The 6,904-nt window shown below is 49.1% G+C and overlaps 1 pseudogene; it reads right to left on the reverse strand.

The window, feature by feature from the left end:
* Positions 1-2,013: 2,013 nt before the first annotated feature.
* Positions 2,014-2,113, reverse strand: LOC122903863 (annotated as a pseudogene).
* Positions 2,114-6,904: the final 4,791 nt, after the last annotated feature.

Consider the following 6,904-nt stretch of genomic DNA (forward strand, 5'->3'; position numbering starts at 1 on the left):
AGCAGAGAGCCCGATGCGGGGCTCGATTCTAGGACCCTGAGATCATGACCTGAGCCGAAGGCAGAGGCTTTAGCCCACTGAGCCACCCAGGCGCCCCCTAGAAGCCCCCTTTTAAGAAGACTGGACCGGGCTAGGGAGATTTTCTCCAGATTTGTGGGAAAAAGTGCTGTCATCACTTAGCAATGTGTGTCCTTGGTGAAGGTGGGGAAGGTAGTAGTTTCTCTGCCCAGCATCCTGCCACCTCTACATTGTGCAGCTGAATAAATAAGCATGTTTTTCTTTTTTTTTTTTTTTAAAGATTTTTTTTTAATTTATTTGACAGACAGAGATCACAAGTAGGCAGAGAGAGGCAGGCAGAGAGAGAGGAGGAAGCAGGCTTCCCGACGAGCGGAGAGCCCGATGCGGGGCTCGATCCCAGGACCCTGGGATCATGACCTGAGCCGAAGGCAGAGGCTTTAACCCACTGAGCCACCCAGGTGCCCCCAATAAGCATGTTTTTCTATTTAATGGTGCTTTTTAGGATAAGTGGGACTCTTTATTTTATAAATATATATGTACAAATACATATATATACACATATATATTTACATATATACATGTATGTTTAGATATACATATATAAATTTGTATGCTTAGAGAGGCAGAGGGAGAGGAAGAGAGAATCTTAAGCAGGCTCCACACCTGTGCATGAGCCCAACGTGGGGTTCAGTCCCACAACCGGGAGATCATGACCTGAGTCGAAATCAAGAATCAGAGGCTTAACCCACTGAGGCACCTGGCACCCAAGTGGGACTCTTTTTCAAACACTTGGGTGTAAATATTATAATTGCTCATCAGGGTTTAGGAAGGGATGCTCATAAACATTTTTATAGTGAAGAACATACAGTTTGGCAATGGACACTTACACAACAAGGTGTTCTAAAAAAAAACCCCAAATATGTAGGTACAGCCCTTCTTACTCGTCATGAACGTTCGTCATGAACGGCTAAGAATTTCCAAATTTTTCCCCTCGGTAGTTTTAAAGGGAGAAAGTTTTAATGCCTCTTCCTACCTGCTTTTTCCTCCATGCTCATAAGGAGTTCTGTTTTGGAGCTGAGATCTTTACAGCTTCCCACAGGTTTGTGGCTGTCTGCTAGCTCGGCCCCTGTCTCTGTGAGCCAGTTCTTGGAAGAAACTATAAAGGATCAAGAAAGTCTTTTTGGCTGCACCCTTCTTAAGAATTGCTGAGTTTTATAAAATCATTCTTTTTCATCAGTAAACCCTCAAAGGCTCTTAGAATCTTTTTTAGTGGTAAAACATTATAATGACAATCTAGTATCATTAACATTTCTTAAAAGAAAATAAATTGCTTGTAATCCATCCACCTTGATAAAATGATTCTCCAGGTTTTTGTTGGGATTTGGCCTCCTTTGTTTTTAGGGCCTTTTTTCTTTTTCCCCAAAGAGAGGTTTTAGCCCCCTGAAAAGCTGTCTTTAGACAGCTGAAAATCCTCCATTCTCCTAGCTGTTTGTCCTTTGAAGTCAAATCTGGTTTCATTTCTCATCTGTACTGAATGGCTCTTTACGGAGAGTCACAGGAAGGATCAGGCAGAGACAGACAGAGGCTGGGGTTGTTGGTTTCCACACACACGGTGGCCTGTTCAGGCACCATGTGAGTGAATGCGAGCAAAGACGGTGTCTGCAGGGCCGGACACCAGATATCTTTGTTTGTGGGAATTATAGGCTGTGTCTATATTTTCTCATTTGGATGATCCCTAATGTATTGTGTTTGCAATTTATAACAGAGGTTATTTTTAGGGACGCCTTGGTGGCTCAGTGGGTTAAGCGGCTGCCTTCAGCTCAGGTCATGATCTCGGGGTCCTGGGATTGAGCCCCATGTTGGGCTCCCTTCTTGGCGAGGAGCCTGCTTCTCCCTCTCCCCTCTGCCTGTCTGTCCTCCTGCTTGTGCTCTCTCTCTCTGTTTCTTTGTCAAATAAATAAATAAATAAAACCTTTACCCATTTATTTATTTATTTGAAATATGGAACGCTTCACGAATTTGTGTGTCATCCTTGTGCAGGGGCCATGCTACAAAATTATTTTTATTTTTATTTATTTATTTATTTTTTTAAAGATTATTTATTTATTTGACAGACAGAAATCACAAGTAGGCAAAGAGGCAGGCAGAGCGAGAGGAGGAAGCAGGCTCCCTGCTGAGCAGAGAGCCCGATGTGGGACTCGATCCCAGGACCCTGGGATCACGACCTGAGCTGAAGGCAGAGGCTTTAACCCATTGAGCCACCCAGGCGCCCCTACAAAATTATTTTTAATTTAAAAAACAAACAAATAAAAAAAACACAACCAGGGGCTCAGTTGGTAAAGCAACCAACTCTTGGTCTCAAGGTTGTGAGTTCAAGCCCTACGTGGGTTATGTAGCCTACTTGAAAAAGAAAAAAGGAAAAAACAACAACACATTCACCACTCCTAGGTATATACTCAGGAGAAGTGAAAACACAGCAACCACACAAAAGCTTGGTTGCAGCCCAGAGCCCATCACTGGTGACTGGGTTAAGAGTGGTTTATCCCTGCAATGGAATATTAGTCAGACAATCAAAAAGAATGAGGTCCCGACACATGCTACAAAGACAGGGCGCCAAGTGAAAGAAACCAGTCACAAAAGGCCACAGATTATAGGATTCCATTGCCATGGAATGTCCAGAATAGGGAAATCTATAGAGACAGAAAGCAGGTGAGTGGTTGCCAAGGGCTGGGGAGGGGGAGCAGTTGGAAGGAAATGAGGAGTGACTGCTAATATGTATAAGATTTCTTTTGGGGACAATGAAAATATTCTGAATTTGATTGCAGGGATGGTGGCCCAACTCTGAATACACCAAAGACCATGGACTTGTACACTTTAAATAGCCGAATTGTGTATGTAAATTATATTGCAATAAAGCTGTTCTATATAAAACACACACATTCAAACGGAACTTAAGGTTTTAAAGGCAAGAAAGAAATGTTTCTTCAAGACTCTGAGGAAGGAAGACCAGCAGGGGTGGGAGGTGGAGGGAAAGGTTCAGCCGCAGGTGACATTCACACCCCCCAGGGACTCGGCAGGACACCACCTGGATGGTGGACGGCGACCATCTGCTGTGAGCGAGATGGGCGTTGGCGATGTGGGCCTTCTCCGGCCGAGCTCCCCGAGCAGGGCTGAGCCCATGCTCTAAACCTTCACTGTAGCTCATGACGACTGTAGCCCAGGGGCTGTGGGAGCTCAGAGGAGGCCCCTGACTCAGCCTAGGTTGCCAAGGGAAGGGCATCGGAACTTTGACTTGGCTGATGAGCGAGTCAACCAGGTGGAACGCCGGGGAAGATCCCACGTTGTGGGAGCAGTGGTGGAAGCATGGAGGGGGCCTGAAGGCAAGAGATGGCTCAGATGCCATGGGGACCACGGGCAGGGCAGTATGGTGGGAATGGGGTTGGGGGAGGGGAGCAGAGAGGTCAGTGGGGCCAAGCCCTGGGTCCGGTCAGGCTGCTTGCCTTGGGAGCTGCTGTGAGACTTAAGTCAGGAAGGATATGGGTCTGGCCTCTGCTTTTGTAAGACCCTTGGTTATAAGACCCCTCGGCTGCAAGGGCTGGAGGCCAGGAGATGGGCCCGGCTTGGATGATGGTGTCTGGGGCTACACACGGAGGTTGAAGGGTGTCCTCCCCCTAAAAGATATGTCCAGATCCTAGAATCTCTGAATGTGATCTTTTGGGGACAGAGTGTTTTTGCAGATATAATTAAATTAAGGATTGTGAGATCAGCTCATCCTAAATCCAATGAAAAATGTCCTAATTAGAGATACCCAGAGGGGAGACAGAGATGAGGAGGCCTTGGGAAGACAGAGGGTAATGAATGCCTTGAGCCACCAGAAGCTGCAAGAGGCAATCAGGCACCCCGCCCCCAACGGCCCAGTCCCGACCCCACCCAGAGCCTTGGGAGGGAGGGAGGCGCTGCCGACATCTTGACTTCAGACTTCTGGCCTCCAGAACTGTGAGGGAGTACATTTCTGATGTCTCAAGTCACCCACGTTGAGGTAATTTGTTACAGCAGCCTCTGGACCCTGATACAGGAGGTCACAATAGGGGGTAGAGAGAAGTCACCAGAATCTAGAGATATTTTTAGGAGGTTGAAATGACCGCCTTTCACATACCTCCTCTCCTGAACCTCCCGCGATAGCCTTTGACTACAGGGAGGCCATGATTTGAGCCTCGTTCCTCCAACTGAGAGCTACGTCACTCACCTGCAAAATGAGATAGCTGGGAACGGCCGCCGGGCCGCTGGGGACCGAGGAGTGCGTAGACCTAGCGTCCATCACATCACAAGCATTCAGTTTGTGACCACGATGGTTATAAAGTCCTGAAACCTTAGAGAGTATGTGAAATGGTATTTGGCTTTGCCAGTTTTCCCCAAGCCTCAGAACCTTCCCTTCTGGCCTCCTGGGCACCGACTGGAGAAATGGCGTCAGGGGAGGGAGTTATGGGTTGAATTGTGTCTCCATTAAAAGACATTGTAGTCAGGGCGCCTGGGTGGCTCAGTGGATTAAAGCCTCTGCCTTCAGCTCAGGTTATGATCCCAGGGTCCTGGGATCGAGCCCCACATCGGGCTCTCTGCTCAGCAGCGAGCCTGCTTCTCCCCTCTCACTCTGCCTGCCTCTCTGCCTACTTGTGATCTCTGTCAAATAAATAAATAAAATCTTAAAAAAAAAAAAAAAGACATTGTAATCCAATTCCATGGAACCTATGGATGGGACCTAATGTCGAAATAGGCTTTGCAGAAGACTAAAGATGAGGTCACTAGGGTGGCCCTAAACCACCGTGATAATGACCATGTTCTTATCAAAGGGGGAATTCGGAAACAGACAGGCGTGCATGGCCCGAAGATGATGTGAAGACACAGGGAGGCCATCTTGGGGCTGGGGAAAGCCTGAGGCCACCCGAAGCCAGGAGAGGGCCTGGAGCCGATTCTCCCTCACAGCCCTCAGAAGAAACAAACCCTGCTGACACCTCAGTTTCAGTCTTCCGGCCCCAGACTCATGAGACAATGAATTATGTTGTTTAAGCACCCAATCTCTGGTACTTTGTCATGGCCGCCCCAGGGCACAAATGCTGGGGAGACTAAGAGGAGTCTCACCGTCAGGGGAGAACTGGGCATTCCAGGGCCTGTGAAAATACCCAGGGGCCAGTGCCAGCCCCTTGTCCCCCAGTAGTCACTGACAAGGCCTGTGGCCAGGCTTGGCTGCCTCTCTGCTCCCCGCCACCCCAGCAGGAGGGCATCAAACGCTTCCAGGACAGAAGTCTGGGATGCATTTGGAAACCCTGGCAGAGGGGTTTCAAGTTCGGCCCCATCCCGGTCAGCGGGGGATCTGCCATCTGGATCCTGTTTGCTGTCCCCTGGCAGGGGAAGCTGAGCAGAACTGTGGAACGTGGACAGGGAGGACGTGGCTCCCTTTGTGGCCAGGGCCCGGGTGGGGAGACAACAGGCCTTGCAATCCGACCCTAGGCATTAACCCGGGCTGCCACTTACTTGCTGGGTGACCTCAGGTCACTCACGGCACCTCCCCAGTCTTGGTTTTCTTGCCTGTAAACTAAGGACAATAGTAGAACTTACCTCCAGATGTTGCCGCCAGGATTCAATGGGTAACGCCAACAGTAAGATGCTTGAGGAGGGGAAATTTGAGATTTTTTTTTTTATTCTTTAAAAAAAAAAATGGGGTAAATATACATAATATAAAATTTACCATTTTAACCATTTGTGGGTGTTTTGGTGGCATTTACTAATCTTCTACCATTGTGCAGTCTCTGCTGTCTGCCTCTAGAATGCTTTCTGTCTTGTAAGATTGAAACTGTGTCGCCATTAAAGGGTAACGCCCCGTTCCCCCTCGCCCCCCAGCCCCTGGCACCTGCCATTCTCCTGTCTGTGGATCTGACCATTCTAGGCATCAGTGGGATCATAGAGCCTACAGTAAACATACAATCCTTTTGTGACTAACTTCACTTAGAACGTCCTCAAGGTTCACCCATGTTGTAGTGTGTGTCAGAATTTCCTTTTTCTTTTTCTTTTTTAATGAGAAAAATATCAGTGCTTTGTGCTGTGTGGAGGCGCGGGGCAGTGCCTCTGCTTACGTGGCTGAGGGACAAGCGGGTGCTCTGGTTCTGGAAGAAGCTTGCTTCCTGGGACGGTGTCTGCTCTCGGGGCCGCTAGCCTCCCTAAGTCTCGTTTGGGGAGCTGGAAGGGGGCACATTCTTGGGGATGCCAGAGCTCCTTACCTGTTTCCTTTTGAGTTTCTAGAGTTTCCAAAGGGAGGTCCTAGGGCTCTGGGAAGCCACCCAGGGTGGGAGCGGGGGTGGGGCCCTGGTTCCTAGACTGCCTTGGCATGGGGGGTGGTGAGGACATGGCTGTGTGTTCTTGAAGGCTATGTGTATAAATTTGTGTGAACTAAAAAGAGGGAATGGCTAGAATGCTGGGGGACCCAGTCTAATTTGGGGTGTCTCAGCCAGCATCTGACGAGGTCCCAGAAATCTCCCCTCCAGGGATGCCTCTGAGTTCAAGTTCTGCAAGAAGTGAAGGCAGGCTGGACGAGAGAAGCCCGAGAGAAGCCCCAAATTTCCAGACATAGGATAGAGCTCCTGGCCCCTGGGTCACCCTCAGCCTCACACGTGGGCAGGCTTCCACTGCTCCCTCCCTCCCAGCACACAAGTGAGATGGGGTGCTTCTTGGAAGGAAGGTATACTCAAAAGGTCTTGGAGTCATCCTTCTGTATCGTGATCTCAGCGTCCAGGGAGAAGAGGATGCAGTGGAAGTTGGGGCCGAGCATAGGGCCTGGAGGTCAAACAGGCCTGGGCCCCTCACAGGCCTGAGCGGGGCCTCCCACCGCCTTCAT

This window comes from Neovison vison, chromosome 3, assembly GCF_020171115.1.
Source record: "Neovison vison isolate M4711 chromosome 3, ASM_NN_V1, whole genome shotgun sequence".
NCBI lineage: Eukaryota > Metazoa > Chordata > Mammalia > Carnivora > Mustelidae > Neogale > Neogale vison.